General features: G+C 44.6%; 1 protein-coding gene across 1 annotated transcript in view; it reads right to left on the bottom strand.

Annotated features, from left to right (window-relative positions):
- Positions 1-13,869, bottom strand: part of GALNT8 (polypeptide N-acetylgalactosaminyltransferase 8) — a 126,400-nt gene that overhangs the window by 45,361 nt on the left and 67,170 nt on the right.

The following is a 13,869-nucleotide window of genomic DNA, read 5'->3' as shown; positions in this document are numbered from 1 at the left end:
GTTTAGGGTGGGGCTCGCGCTCCTCCGAGCTCTAGATCTGGCCTGGCCGCTGGGTCCGAGAGCTCCGAAACCCCGGTCCCTGCAAGGCTGGGTCTGGGGAGGGGGCCCGGACGCAGAGGGTTTAGCTCCGCGCCTCCAAGACAGCCGCGCCTGGGATACAGCTACAGCCTACTGGGATACCTGGAACAGCAAACTGGCGCGCGTGAAACCGGCTGCCCGAGAAGACGCGTGGCTTCGCCCCCCGCCGTGCCTGAGCCCGGGCTCTGGGACGCGGGGGTCCGCCCTCCGGACGGTTAGCTCTTCCCAGCTCCCACTGCGCTCTCCAGCCGTTCGAGCCCCCCGGCTGCCGCTGGGAGCGAAGCGCCAGATGCGCCTCCCTCCGGCTCGGCAAAGACTCCTGACGGGGCTCGGCCTCCGCCCTGCGTGCACCGCGGACTCCCGTCTGGCCAAGGTCGCCTTTCCCGCCGCCACAGCCGCCACCTCCTCCCTGTGAGTCGCGCCTCAGGCCTCGGAGAGGGCCCTGCGGCTGCCCCGGCGCCGGGGCGCGGGGACCCACCTCCCCAACGCTCAAGCCTTCCCTGCAGCCGCGGCAGCTGCAGCGGCTCGGCTCTCCGCTCTGCCCTTCCTTCCCAACACTCACTCTCCAAGTGACGTGGCAGGCCCCGCCTGCTGCCCCCTCCCACCCCACTCTCACATCACACCCCTCGCCCAGCCAGGGGCTGCGGCGAGCCAGGGCGCTGTGGAAATAGACACACACTTGCCTCACCAGTAATCTTTCCCGCGCACGCCTGGCACGCCTCTCCCTTGCATTCACAATCGCGGCCCCCCTAACCAAGCACCAGCATCCTAATACCACACCCCCCTCCACCTCCGCAATCAGCTTTCCTTATTTCGCTTTACGGGAGTTGATCTGCGCAGTGCATTTCATCCATGAGAAAACACACCCCGCCCCACCGCACAACACACAACGCGGAGCACTGTGTCTCCACTCATCCAGAAATTTCATGAAACAATCAAATCATAATTCGTCCCTCTGTATTTGCCAAGACCCATTTGCCAGCTTCCCTAATCTCTACTTTAAAAAAAAAAATAGAGAAAGCATTTTTAGAAGTCTTCAGAGCTTCCAATTTAGATGGTCTTCCAATGTAAGTCCCCAGAGAATCCCACATCTCCCTTTGCAAACCTGGGAAGGTGAGGCTGCAGCTGTCCTAGAATCGCAAAGCCATAGCAGAGAAAGTGTTGGGAAGTCCCCCATTGCCTTCCCCATCAGAAGTCCCCCCCCCCCAGTCCTGGGAACTTAGGCAGCAGCCCCTGTGAAGAAAGAGCCAGAAGATGATGGTATCTCAGAGGTATCATAGTCCAAGGAAGCATACCGTGAAATTCATTTGCTCCCAGCCTTTCTGGGAACTCTTCTGGAATGTCTGTTTATTGCACAGACAAGAAGAAGGAGGAGGAGGTGAGTGGAAAGTGGTATGTAAGAATGTTGATAAAAAGAATAGCTATATTTACTGAGCATCTGATATGTGCTGGCCACATTCCAGGAGCTCTACCTGTGCTAACTCACAACACTATCTCACACCCCAATGAAAAAGATGTCCTCTGCTCCTAGGTAATGTTACAGTGAAGATTCCCCTGGCAGTATTTGAGTAGGGACCAAAGTTCGTTGTTAGAGACTATCCCTAACTCTCCTGGAGGGAGGCGGTAAGAATGGTTTTCTGTCCTTTTCCACTAGAGACCATGTAGTCTTTCTTTACTAGGTCAGACAGGTTAGAGTTTGGTGGAAAAGAATTGCTCTGATCTTTTCAGACGTCCACTTTCAGGTAGGGTTGACATTTGCTTCTCTGTGCCCCAGTTTCTCCCTTTTTGGTTGTCTATGGCTGAAATTAATTGGCTGACAACTACAAGTTGTTTTGTGTAGCTTCTTTTGCATTTTATATCGTTAGTAAGGGTTCACTGCTGATAACGATAGGAATGGTACCTAAAGATACCCTCAAACCACAAGATGCGTGCAAGAGTTCTTTGTGTGGCACAGAGTGTTTTAAAATCACAGGAGTTCTCAGCAGCCTTCACTGCCAGAGGGACTAGGGGAGTAGAGAACTAAATCTTCTGGATGTGTAGGGCAGAGGTCCGGTAGGGAATGTGTAGGAGAGAGGCTGGCAACCCACTGCATCTTCATTCACTAGGCTGTTGCTTCACCAGGTCTACCAGGCAACAGCTTCTGCTTCCTTTCTGTGCCCCTGCTGTTGGTTTCCACTCCCTCCCCTCACCTTGCATATCTCATTAAAAGGCGAGAAAGTGAGCGTACCAGTCATCCAGTCCATTGTTTCCCTATTTCCAGGCTATGTAATTAAGCAATTTAGACTTGACACAAGTTGCTCCATTCAAAAAAAAAAAAAAAAAAGTAAAAGGGAAGAAAAGGAAACAGCAACAAATACAATATAGAAGATACTCTTTCACCCTTGTCCAATTATCTGCAGTCATTCTCTGGATTTTAATTTGATTTGCTCATGATTCTTTTTGCCTTTGTTTTCAAAATTTATAATGAATTATTTATTTGCATGTTTGTTTTCATCATTGCTGATTTTATTCATGAGGTTGTCAACTAGGTCAGTAATTCTTCAAAACAAATGTTGGGGAAGCATAGGAAAGAACCTGCATTTTGCCAGGAGGGTGCACAGTCTAATAGGTGAAAGGAACCACCACTGAGTACCCCTGGGTTAAACCTGGCTGGTGCTGCCCGCCAGCCTACATCAGAGCTGATGTTCCATGGTTACCCTCACATCAGGCATAAGGTTGTGCCCCAGGAGATGTTTCACCGTGCAGGAGGAGGTTCCCCTGGATAGAAAAGCCATTCGCAAATTCATGAATCAGAGTTCTGTTTTTAGTTCTTTTGTGAAAGAGACTCCTTTCTTAGCTTTAGGAAAGCTGTATGCCTTGATCAATTCTTATCTAGCATATATGTAGAGTGAGTAAAATCACACTTTCAGAAGTGCCAGTTCCCAGGTGAAGAGACACAAGGCACAACCCCATCCATATACTGCAACACCACTTCCAGTGACAGGGGAATGTTTCCCCAACATTCACTGAGCCCCTATTTCATGACAGCATAGATTTTTCTTGTTGTATCTAAATTCAGATATTTGCAATGATGTTAGAGGTCATTCATGTAATTAACAAGCATTTATTGAGAAGCAGCTGGGTGCTCATCATAGTTCCAGGTGCTAGGGGATTAGAAGTGATCTAGACAAAATACCTGCTTGTATGAGCTTACGCTTTCTTTTTTTTTTTTTTTGAGTTTATTTATTTATTTTGAGAGAAAGCATGAGCAGAGGAGGGACAGAGAGAGAGAGAGAAAGAGAGAGAGAGAATCCCAAGCAGGCTCCACGCTGTAAGCAAAGAGCCTGACACAAGGCTGGAACTCATGAACTGTGAGATCATGACCTGAGCCAAAATCAAGAGTCAGACACTTAACCAACTGAGCCACAAGCTTACGTATTCATGCAACAAATACATTACATTCTAGACAGAGTATTTTAACAGTAAATAATAGAGAAGATTTTTATATATTGTAGTAAATGTTTTGAGGGAAATAAATGAGATCTATGTCAGAAATCAACCTGGGGATTCAACCTTGAACAGAGTGGTTGGGAAAGTTCCCCCCAGAAGAGATAATATTTCAACTGAGATTTCAAAGATCAAGAATGAGCCAGCCATCCAAAAGCAGGGGGAAAGCATCTGGATGCATAAGGCTCTGCGCTAGAAAGGTCATGGGTGTTCAAGGATAATAAAGAAGGCCATGTGCTGAGAAGAGACTGGGCACAGGGAGAGATGTAAAAGGTAAGAAGAAGAAGCAAGGGATAAGTTCTTGCAGGTGAGTGAGGTGTTTAGGCTCTATCTTATGAGTGATGGATGTGAAGCCAGTGATAGTTCTCAAACCGAGAGGAGACATCATTTATGTAAAGACTGTGAGGAGAATGTGCTACAAAGTGGCAAAAGGAGAAATGGGCCAGGGAAATGCAGTAGTATGGAAAAAAGTTGATAGTGACGGGGGCTGGAATAAAGGTAAAGTGAGCAGGGCCAGAGTGGGGATGAGGTGGGGCTGGCGGTAGTATTTAAGAGACAGAATCAGCAGGAATTGGTGATGGATAGGACATGAGGAACAAACAACCAATGCCAGGTTTGGGATTTGAGAAACTGGGAAGGGGGTGCCATTTATTAAGAAAGAGAATATATGGGGTTAAAGAGGTTAGGATCAATCTAGACCTCATGTTTAGAAATATTAAATTGGAGAGGAAAATTAGACATGCAAATAAAGACATCAAGAAGTGATTGTTTATTCAGGTCTGGAATATGAAAGAGAAATGACTGATTTGTGAATGAAAAATATTTAGAAATATTTAAGCCTACTCAGAGACGAAAAAGAATGAAATCTTGCCATTTGCAACAATGTGGATGGAACTAGAGGGTATTATGCTAAACAAAATAAGTCAGTCAGAGAAAGACAGATATCATATGACTTCACTCATGTGTGGAATTTGAGAAAAATAACAGATGAACATAGAGGAAGGGAAGGAAAAATAAGATAAAAACAGAGAGGGAGGCAAACCATAAGAGACTCTTAAATACAGAGAACAAACTGAGGGCTGCTAGAGGGGAGGTGGGGGGGGATGGGTTAAATGGATGATGAGCATTAAGGAGGGCACTTGTTGGGATGAGCACTGGTTGTCATATGTAAGAGATGAATCACTGGGATCTACTCCTGAAGCCAAGACTACATTGCATGTTAACTAACTTGAATTTAAGTTAAAAAAAAAAAAGTAAATATTTAAGCCCATGGCACTAAAGTCTTCGAGAGACAGAATATGGACAATGAAGAGAAACATAACCAAGTCCTGCACAGTACTCTACAATTCACAGTTCAAGTTCAGGTAGAAGAGGAGTCAGCAAAGGAGACCAAGGAGGTGGTCAGTGGGGTCAAAGGAGAACCAGGAGAAGGGTTTGTCCTGGAAACCAACAACTGTGACCAGACCTCCAGGCTCAAATCTCACAAGGCCATGCTGACTTCCAGATACACACAATATCTCCATCAGATCAGGAGCACAGGGTGGGAAGAAAAAGGTCACCTTAAAATGGAGGTATGTACTAACCAAGAAGAGCACATACAATGTGCCACAAAAGTTGATAACCATTTGTATTCTTATCTCTGCCCTGGAATTTAAAATGTATTTATCCCAGGTATGTAAATTATCACCCTATTCTATTTTCCAGGATTCTTTTATTACATTTTCCACTTTGCTCTGTATATGTGTGTGTGTGTGTGTGTGTGCATGCACATGTACGTGTGTGCTTGTCCTCACCCCAACAGTAGGATCCTTATAGTTTTTCTCTGGAGAGAGGGGACAGCGGCCAAAGATTCGGCCTTGTTTCTCTGAATAATCTTGAGATGGTTCTTTTTACCTACCCTATCACCCATAGGCCCCTGTGGGAGAAAAGAGTGGTAAGTAGTCAACACCCTCAGTTCCTACTTGAGTGCACAAGTATACACACATCCTCCCTAAGAAGAATCACCCCCTTTTTGGCTTTCCAATGTGGAAAGAAAACCACACAGAGATGGTTGGGGGCAGGGCTATAATGAGTCAGACACTGTGTCCCTCATCTTATGGTTTCACCTCTGGGCGAGGCTCACTGCCCCAGTCTTTCCGCTCTTCAGGATGGCCAATGTAGAAGTTCCTCTGACCAGAAAACAGTGTCCCATATGACCCTGCCTCTTTCCTGGGTCACTTTTACTCCTCTTAACCTTCCCCCATTTTCTCTGCTGGGGAGGTGAAAGAAGGAAGTTTTGAATCCTGGGGGAAATGGGGAAACTAATGGATGATTGGGTGACTCCATACTTTGCAGACAATCTTTGCTACTTTCTTTTTGTTCCCTTCCCTCTACACACACACACACACACACACACACACCAAAATTTTGTCATCTAAGAGTTATATTAAAAAAAATCAGGGCTCCTGGGTGGCTCAGTTGGTTCAGCATCCAACTCTCGATTTCGGCTCAGGTCATGACCTAGTTCATGAGATCGAGCCCTGTGTGCAACACAGAGCCTACTTGAGATTCTCTCTCTCTCTCTCTCTCTCTCTCTCTCTCTCCCTCTGCCCCTCCCCCACTCACATGCTCACTGTCTCTAAAAATAAATAAACTTAAAATGTCTTGAAATTTGAGGGTTAATTTTCCCAATTGCACCCACTAGTCTTACAAACTGTTTCATGCCTCCTTCCCATACCTGACGGCATAACTCTTAGACCTAAACTCCTGTTCTATTAATTTAGTCTTTGGAAGCACCATGACCATTTTCCCCCTCCTGGGCTTTCTCTGGGACCAGAATAGACAAGGGGAAGGACAAATGCAAATACATATTCTATAGATAAGCATCAGTTATATTTAGCTACTTAACCAAATTTTCAATGATGACAATGATGATTGATGATGATGATGATTGATGATGATGATGATTGATGATGATGATAGTGATATCAACTACAAAATGGTGATGGCAATGATGATACTCCAGATTCCACTAGAGAAAAATCCAACAGCTTTCACTTGAGCGAAGCTTTATATTGGAAAAGGAATGCATTAGACATCTGTGCCATGCAAATCAACAGCCTTAGGAAATGACTAACCATGCCAAGAAATAAATCTATAAAGAACTCCTTATCATTCAGGGAGGATCCCGAGAGACCTCGTTAGCATCACACATTTGCAGCCTGCTTCTTTGTGCCAGTCCACTAGTGAAAGAAGTCACCAGTGCTGTTTTCCAAATGTCTCCAGTTCTCTACCTTTCAGGAACATGAGGGATTGTTCTCTCCAGATCCCTTGTGGTTGGGCCAGGCAAGTATTTCTGACCGAAGAGTTGCAAGCAGAAATGATGTGTAATGTAATGTAGGCCAAAACATTACATTAAATGTAAAGAAACCCTCCAGAGCTTTCTTTGCCTTGGCCACAATGGCCAGCACTGCTGAAGATGGAGGCTACTCTGTCAGAGTGAGGCAGATTCTAATGTGAAGTGATGTGGAGCCCAGCCAAAGCAATAGAAATGTAGCATGAATGAGAAACAATCTTTTGTTGTTCTAATCCTCTGATATATTGACGGGTTACCATGGCATAATCTAGTCTATTTGAATGAATTCAGCAGTACTACCCAAAAATGAGGAGCTGCTATAATCAAAAACCTAAAATTTATGCCATCCACTTGGGGCCAGATGATGGGCATTGACGAAACTTTATTAGGAATTGTTACAAGCAATCCATATTACAAGTGGCAAAATATTTGAAAACTGTTGTCTGTGACAGCTTAGAAGGCAGATAATGTGCCTAAAAACTTGCCTATCTAGGAAGAGGTTGAAAACAAATTGTTAGCATTGTACAGTGACTCCTGTGGACTGCATCTGACAACCTAGTACAAGGTATTGATGAGCTCAGAAGAGTTCTCAGAAGAAAACTGGTCACTTAGCAAGCAGAAGTGGAATGGACAAGAGACAGTTCAGAAATGTGGGGGAATTTCAGGGTGTACAGAGGCAACTGCTTCTCATCTCCCCCCAAAAAGTATTAAACAAAATGTAAAAGACCTCTGTGCAAGAAGGGCTGATTAGGACTCAGGCTTGCTTTCTGGCACAAATCAAGCAGAAGGGAGTTATGCCCATTAGCAATACCTCTGAATGGAACAAGGTGTTTTAGAGCAAAAACTAACAACTACCACACCACACACAAAAAATATTTATTTGAATTGGACAAAGTGGCTTAGAAAGGGGGGTGAGGGGAGAGAGAGAGAGAGACCAGAAGTATAACCTGCCACAAAAAGCTGATAAATTCAAGTTACCCACAATTATGTTCACCTCAAGAAGAACCATGGGTGTGGTTACTGCCTATTGGCACATAGAGCTGCCTGGGACAGACAGGGAAAAGCCCATGATAATTTTAGGACAGCCATACTACTCAAAGAAACCATGACCTGGACTACACCATTCTTTACTGTTCAAGACTTGAAACAACCTCTAGGCCCCTAGATTTTTATGGTCAAGAATGTGGCTGAGCACTCTGGAAAACAGTGTGGAGTTTCCTCAAAAAATTAAAAATAGACCTACCCTATGACCCAGCAATAGCACTGCTAGGAATTTACCCAAGGGATACAGGAGTGCTGATGCATAGGGGCACTTGTACCCCAATGTTTATAGCAGCACTCTCAACAATAGCCAAATTATGGAAAGAGCCTAAATGTCCATCAACTGATGAATGGATAAAGAAATTGTGGTTTATATACACAATGGAGTACTACATGGCAATGAGAAAGAATGAAATATGGCCCTTTGTAGCAACATGGATGGAACTGGAGAGTGTTATGCTAAGTGAAATAAGCCATACAGAGAAAGACAGATGCCATATGGTTTCACTCTTACGTGGATCCTGAGAAACTTAACAGAAACCCATGGGGGAGGGGAAGGAAAAAAAAAGAGGTTAGAGTGGAAGAGAGCCAAAGTATAAGAGACTCTTAAAAACTGAGAACAAACTGAGGGTTGATGGGGGGTGGGAGGGTGGGGAGGGTGGGTGATGGGTACTGAGGAGGGCACCTTTTGGGATGAGCAGTGGGTGTTGTATGGAAACCAATTTGACAATAAACTTCATATATTGGAAAAAAAAAAAAAAGAATGTGGCTGAGGAAGCCATGTATTTCCCCAGGAGAGTACTACCAGCAGTGCCCATCTGAGGTACAACCAACGAAGATAACAGAGAAAAAGGAACATTCTAAAGAAAGAAGCTAAGAGGCAGAGAACAGCATCCAAACAAGGAACAAGTTGTATTTAGCAGGGTTTCAAAATCACTACAAACGAGTGATTGCTGAGCTTTTCCATCTCTGCCTTTCTGAATGGAACTATTTATTAAAGTTATCCCATTTCAGATCAACCATTGTTTATTGTGTTGTGAGAGAGGGAAACATAACTTGTCTTTTGGGTCCCCTAAGTCTCTGAATTAGGAGAAGCCCCAATCCTAAGTGATGTAGAGACCAGAACATGTCACTCCATAACGTAAAGAGTACTACGTGCCACTAGAAATCCTAGAATTTCAGCTTCCTACCAGGACTGGATAGCACTTTTAGGAAACTTTGGGGTTGTGTCCCTTAGAGAGTGAGTATACACATTTTGCCTGTGACAGACATTTCATGATCAGAAGGGCAGTTGATGCGATTCATTGCTACTGTTTACCAAGTACTTCCAGTTCTCCACCTCCTGGACACATGGTAGGATGGTGTCCTTCCTGACCCATGTAATGCCATGTGTGGCAGGGCTGTGTAACTACTTCCAGCTGATGAGTTAGGACATGTGTTGTATCTGGCGTGCAGCACTTACTTAACGGAGTGGTTTTCCTCTGCCACTATGATGCAGAGCACGTGAGAAGGCAGCTGCTCCACCCGCCTGTGACCCAGACTGAAAGATAGAGCACAGCCTCAAGAATACCAGTTACGGGGGCGCCTGGGTGGCGGAGTCGGTTAAGCGTCCGACTTCAGCCAGGTCACGATCTCGCGGTCTGTGATTTCGAGCCCCGCGTCGGGCTCTGGGCTGATGGCTCAGAGCCTGGAGCCTGTTTCCGATTCTGTGTCTCCCTCTCTCTGCCCCTCCCCCGTTCATGCTCTGTCTCTCTCTGTCCCAAAAATAAATGTTGAAAAACAATTAAAAAAAAAAAAAAAGAATACCAGTTATGGACACGTAGTCTAAGCAATGAGGAACGCTTTAATATAATCCACTGAGATTTATGCCATGTTAATTACGCCAGCATAATCTAGCCTCTCCTCACCTATATACCTACCTGCTTTCTTGCTTGGAAGATACAAATGACAGAAGTAATAAATGTTCTATGGCTGAAAGAAAAACATCAAACATGAATCATGAAATTCATTTCCAAAGCTTCACTGTAGCCAACGTTTTTGGTTCTTATTGTTGCTTACTCCTCCCCCTACCGTATCTTTCTGTAGGGATCTTCTTATGTGTTTGTATTGAGATCCTCCGAATTTTTGGTTCTCCTTGTCCATTTTCTGTCCTAAATCTGTATCACTGAGGCAGCAGTGTGCTTTCTAGTTCTGGTGTGCTAGCTGACATCTCAAACAGGACCACAGACTGTGGCTAAGTCAGTCTTCAAGATAAAATGTCGTAAGTGCCTTTTGTTGACTAGCCCTTTAATAAATAGTCACTAAAGATAGCAATAGCTAATTATAAGCATTTACTGAAGGCTTACTCCTAATTACTTTTCCAAGAGCTGTGAGGTAGGAGCTTTCCCTCATTTACTCAAACAAGAAAGCTGAAGCATGGAGAAGTTAAGTAATTCCCCAGGTGGCAGAACTGGTGGGTACCAAGCAAGCTGTAAATGGAAGAAGCCATGGGTCCTGGGTTCATATGCAGTTCATATTGCATATTGCAGGTTCATATTGATCTTCACTCCCAAACTGTGTTCTACACAATTCTAGTTTTGCATCGTGTTAATGGATGTTTACACACATGCACACTCCCCAATTAAATGGGTTTGGGAATCTGATACTTTAACTGTCTCAGAGAGGCTCACAAAAGATGTTAGAATATTAAAGCTGTAACACATTCCTTAGCATTATTTAACCCAACGTTTTCCAGATGGATTTAACCATGGAACATCATTTTTCATCAAACCTGACACTTTGAGAGATTTATGTACTGTAGAGCATAATTTGAGAAAGTTAAATCATGGGAACCAAGCTTTAGGAGTGATGGTGAACATCACCTCACTCAACCACCTTATTTTGCTAATAACAGACTAGGATTTTAGAAGGACTAAATGACTTTTCCATGGACTTATGGTTACCATAATTGGAATCCAGATCTCTTAACTCCCCATTCGTTAGGATTTCCCTACCCCATGGGTTCTAAGTGGCAAACTTCTAGGATGAAGTGACAGATCAGAGAGAAGCAAGGTTCCCATAGATTCCAATCCTTGTGAGGACAAGGTCCCTGTCATATTGTTTCTCCCTGTCCTAGAACAATAGCCTTCATATAACAGGTGCTCCTCATGTTAGTTGATGAGTAACAAAGGAACAGAAGGAGGACAAAGCAATCAGGAAGAAGAGATGAAAGGTACATACATCCCATGCAGAGAGAGGGCTGGTTACTAAGCAGGTAATATAAGTAATGCCACAAGGTCCAAAGGATCTTCCTTCATCTGCAATAACACCATCCCTCTCAAGGCTCTGATGGAGTAAAGCAAATCCTGTATAGCTGCATATGTGCTAATGAGTGTGTGCATGTGTGTGTGTTGTGGGCGGGCGGGGGGTGGGGGGTGGATGGCAGAGGTAAGGAGCTGGGCAAGACACAGAAAGCCACATCTCATTGCATACATGGCCCCAAATAACAACCATGAGGGGAAGGGAGACCAAAATCCAGTCCAGTAATGAAGGAACAAAAATAGCCATGACTTTCAGGATATGTTCTGGAAAGATGGAGAAAACATTTTCCTGACTCTTCCACTACTGGAGTAAAGTATAAATTCTTTAAATTGGATGATCATGAAGAGATTGATCTGGAATCTTTGAGACATTTAAACAAATCATAGTTCCAAAGTTTATATTTATGTGTGTGTTTTTCCCCCTAAATGTGGAGTCCATGGGATGAAATGTTCTTTTAGTTCTGAAAACAAGTTAAAAGATTTTATGGTTAGGAATGGTAAGGCCCAGGCTATAGTTTGTGATGGAGTGCTTACAGCAAAGGAAGTGAAGTCATTTTGCACGCAAACAAAAGTAAAATGATTTTTGGCTTTCCCCCAGGTTCAGAAATCTGGGGAAGCCTACTGCTGTAAAAGAGAAGAAATTAGAGAAGGCCGTCTGTTGAGTAAGACATGCCCCAAATAGGGTGGGAAGACAAGATCTCAAAAAATGTTTCCTGTAAGGTACTGTGTTGGTTGGGGTGCAGAGATCTATGCCCCCCTCCTCCCAAGCACAGTCCAGGCAGAGAACCACTGTCCCCTGCCAAGTGAGTCCAAGTTGTATGGAGTGGGCCTCCAAGATGCTGCTTCCCTTCCTGAGGAGCAAAGGGTGTGATTTTCATGTTCGGGTCCTCCTGCTTTACTGATGTGATGGAATAGCTGGGGCTAAATAATGCAAAACTCCTGGTCCACTGATGGCAACTTCTCTCTTTTTTTAACTACAGACTCTAATTCACTCAACGTAACAGATTATGTTTTATGGCCTTTTATAAAATATTCATTCTCCCTCCCAGTGTTCGGTGGTTCAGGAAGCCTGGAAACGGCCCAGTGTAAGGAGGACCTCATTTCCTCCCAGACACAATTTACAGAGGCCAGCCAGGTTCTGACCACAGTGGGCAAAGGTACTGGATGGGGCTGAGAGCGAGAATTCCAGAATTCTCCTTCCAGAGATCTGGACTGCCAGGACCCCTGGAAATTAGGGGCCAGTGAGGATGTAAGGGTGAGAACCCTCAGGGGCTCAGGGGAACCCTTACACCTTGTCCATATCTCAAGAGCAGGTGGAAGTCTCTGTCACTACCTACCCCTCACATACTCCCTTCTCTGAACACTCTTTTCTGAAATGATTTTGTTGTTTCCATCTAGGCCTGGGACAAGGACAACAGCAAGGGGGGCAGAGCCCAAAGAAGAGGAGAACCATTGTGTGGATGGTGGGGTGGGAGGGCGTGCAAAAAAGGAGGGTGAGGTCATCGCTGTTCTGAAGAGACTGTTTCCTCCCCATTTATGTTTCCCACTCAAGTGACCACAGGACATGTGACCATTAACAATGACCTTACTTTTTCATGGCGCTTTACCCTTTGCAAAGGATGGTCACATCCAGAGCCTTGAACACTTGAACACTTGAACACTAAAGTGTTGAGGGACGTCTGGGTGGCTTAGTGAAGCTTCCGACTCGGGCTCAGGTCATGATCTCACGGTTCATGGGTTCGAACTCCGTGTTAGACTCTGTGCTGACAGCTTTGGATTCTGTGTTTCTTCTCTCTCTTCCCCTCCCCCACTCATGCTCTGTCTCTCAAAAAAAGTGTTAAAATTTTTAAATAAATAAATAAATAAATAAATAAATAAAGTGTTGAAGTCAGGGAGCCTGACTTCTGGGCCCACATGATTACTGTCCAGCCTGTGTCATGGCAGTTCCTTGGACCTTGGTTTCCCCTCTTGCACAAGGGGACTCTAGATTCTAAGGTAAATTATAATCCTAATTCTACAACCCTTGGATTCTGGATATGTGCTTGTAATACTAGGTCTGTAGTATTTCAGAGGCTCTCTGGGCATCTACCCACTGACTGGTAAGAACTACATTCTCCTCAAGAGCAATAGTGGCTGCAAGTCCCTGAGAAGAGCCTTCTTCCAATTCTGCTCTACCATTGTGACACTAGACATCGCCAACCAGGTCCTCCCCACTGGGTGAGGAGTGGGCTTTATACACCCCTCCAGGAAGACCCAGGAGTTCATTCCTGGAGGCAATGCAGAGCAGGACATGGGTTACTAGCTGCAGTATCCAAAGCCACAGAGGCACAGAGAGAGAAAGATGGGATACAGACACATGCCCCCAGATGCCATTTTCCCTCAGATTCACAAGTATCCCTGTACCATTCTATATTGGGAAGTGCTCATCTAAGAGAAAGATGAATGGCAGAAACTGAAGGATTTTATACTAACAGCCAAAATATAGAGAGGTGAAAATTACAGTAAAAGACATTTCCAGCTGATTTGCCATCTAAAAATCTCAAAGTACTCTGTGTCTCCCATTTATTCCCAGAACCTATTAATCCTAAAAGCTCAAATTAATTATCACAGGCATGTTCTATTATCCCAGGC

This window comes from Prionailurus viverrinus, chromosome B4, assembly GCF_022837055.1.
Source record: "Prionailurus viverrinus isolate Anna chromosome B4, UM_Priviv_1.0, whole genome shotgun sequence".
Taxonomy (NCBI): domain Eukaryota; kingdom Metazoa; phylum Chordata; class Mammalia; order Carnivora; family Felidae; genus Prionailurus; species Prionailurus viverrinus.
This window is presented reverse-complemented; position numbering and strand designations above follow the sequence as displayed.